Here is a 2,999-nt window from a genome sequence, read left to right on the forward strand (position 1 = left end):
ACCTGGGAAATGACCACGCAGAGAAGAACCCACTAATCTGCTTGGATGGCGGGAATATTTCAACTCCCTTCATCTGTAGTGAGGTAATACATTGGCTCTCCACATTTCCAACAATGAATATAGTACCTTTTTATTGTGACCTACGACAGGCACACAGAAAAGGACCTAAGACACATAGCCCTCCCTACATCAGGATCACAGTCTTGGGGTGTATTTTCCACTCTGGTGTATACTCCTTTACATGCTATCAGGTGGTGTATTTTTTCTGAGCGCTCTAAGTCAGATATTATTCCTTGGAATCTGTTTCCTCTAAAATACACATTGCTAGTATTTACCTCACAGGATTGCTGGTATTGTTGCTTTTGTTGTTATGTGCTGTCAAGTCAGACCCTACTCATAGCAACCCCTCCTTGGATTTCCGAGGTGGTATCACTATGGAAGTAGATTGCCAACCTTTCTTCCAAGGAGTGGCTGGTAGGTTTGAACCGTCAGCCTTCTGGTTAGCAGTCAAGTGCCTTAAGCACTATGTTACCGTTACCAGAGCTCCCAGGATTGTTGATTGGCACCATCAAGTCAACTTTCGACTCACAGAGACCCCATGCTAACATAGTAAAGCTGCCCCATAGGGTTTTCTAGTTTGTAATCTTTATGGAAGCAAATCACCATGTTTTTCTCCCCAAGAGCTGCTGGCTGGGTTCAAACTGCCAACCTCTCAACAAGCAGCAGAGCACTTAACCACTGCGTCACCAGGGCTCCTTTCAGGATTATTATGAGGATTAAATCATGTTTGTGAAAGCATATTGTAAACAGTTAGCAACTTCTCACATTGAAGGTGAGCGGAAACTGTACAAATAATGATTTGAACAAACTGTACACACACACTCCTATCGGCATGATCAGGTTCCAAAGACCAGGTTGTTACACAGAACTCAGAATTATGCACAAATGGAGGATGACGACGTCAGATCACAAAATGGAGGATGACTTCATCATGACATAACTGCCAAATTACATCATCACACAACTGTCAAACCTCTGAGAACCACGGCCCAGCCAAGCTGACACATAACCTTAACCACCACAACCAGCAATACTGGTCCCTCTCATTTGTTACTGCCAGACTCCATTATGTCGTTAACATGCAAAGCAGTCAGACAGAAGGTATTTTACTAGTGTCATAAATACAGAACGTCAGACAATGAGATAGTAAGTGAAGATAGGTATATTAATGTATATATATTACTATGTATTGTTCCGGTACTTGCTCTTGACTTTTAAAACATTTTTATTTATAAAACATGCAGGTAGGATATGGCAATAAACATTATGTATAGTTTCACAGTTACTAAGGTGAACGCCTACGTAACTCCCCCCAGGTTGGGAAACAGAACATCACCCCCCGCAGTCTCCCACATGCTTGTTCCAATCACAGCCTCTGTTGTCCCCCACTATCCTGATCTTTCTGATGGCTTCTTTGCTTCATTGTTGTAACACTCATGCTTGCATCCTGACATAATGTGGATTTTTTTTTTAACCTGGATGAGACCTTTCATAAACAAAATTATGCTTTGCATGCATATTGGTATGCTATCTTCTTGGGCTCAGTAGAGCGTCTTTAAGGCCCATCCACGCCGGAAGTGGCTATAATTTGTTCATTTTTGGTGTCGTGATATTCCGTCATAGGCCCAGTCCACACGTTACTGGCCTGTGTTATCCCAGATAAACACCTGGGTGCCCACCAACCTGGGATCTGAAGAACAATGCTGCTGTGGGCATTCCTGTACATCCATCCTGGTATATACCCACGATGGGGTCACTACGAGTCAGAATCAACTCAGCTGGGTTTGATGCATTGGGTTTGTTTTTTCATACCTAAAAGGCAGCCACCAGAGGGCACGCCATGCATTTCTTCAACTTCACTAAAACTCACTGCCATCGAGTCAATTCTACTCATGGCACCCTCCTTGGGTTTCCGAGGCGGTATCTCTGTGGAAGTAGATTGCTCAATCTTTTTCCGAAGAGTGGCTGGTGGGTTTGAACCAACAACCTTCTGGTTAGAAGTCAAGTGCCTTAGGCACGACGCCACCAGAGCTCCTACTATCTCCCACGGTGGCTCATGCTCCCTACAAGGATTCAAACCTTTTCCTTTTTCAAACTACCCATGCGAATTTCAGTTGGTGAGTAGTTTAAAAATTTAATTAGGTCTTCATGGAAGCTGCTATTGGGGGTTTGAAATGGGGAGATAAGCACCCCTTGTCAGAAGAATGTACTTTAAAGAATTTCTCAACTGCTCAGCACCTACCCTGTGGACAACAGTGCAAACATCACCATTTGTGGTTTCCACACACCACCAGGAGCTCTGGTAGCATAGTGGCTAAAGGACTTGACTGCTAACCAGAAGGCTGGCGGTTCAAACCCACCAGCCACTCCTCGGAAGGAAGGTTGGGCAATCCTACTTCCGTAGTGATGCTGCCTCGGAAACCCAAGGAGGGGTCGCTATGAGTCGGGGCCGACTCGATGGCACATAACAACAACAACAACAACAACACACCTTCAAAGTGATAGCTGTTAACTGCTTATACCACGCTTACACAAACATTGTGTGATTCTCAGGATTCTGAAAGTTGCCTTGGTGACACACTGGTGAAGCACTCTGCTGCCAACCTAAAAGCTGGTGCTTTGAGCCACCCAGAGGCTCCACGGCAGAAAAACCTGACCATCTGCTCCCATAAAGGTCAGTCCAGAAAACTCCATGGGGCAGTTCTACTCTGTCACGTGGGGGGTGTTATGAGTCGAACATTGACCTGACAACACACAACAACAACAATCCTCTGAGGTAAGTGTTAGCATTGTGCATTCTACCGGAAACTGAGATTCCAAGGAGTGATATCTGTCCACTTTAGCTACAAAATGCTAATGCTGGCGCTCATTGTTGTTAGCACAGCAGGCCACTGACTCAAGGTGACCTGTGTACTGAACAAGTCTCTGGAGGCCACCTA

This window comes from Orycteropus afer, unplaced genomic scaffold (assembly GCF_000298275.1).
Source record: "Orycteropus afer afer isolate SDZICR_OR568_19922 unplaced genomic scaffold, OryAfe1.0 scaffold00048, whole genome shotgun sequence".
NCBI lineage: Eukaryota > Metazoa > Chordata > Mammalia > Tubulidentata > Orycteropodidae > Orycteropus > Orycteropus afer.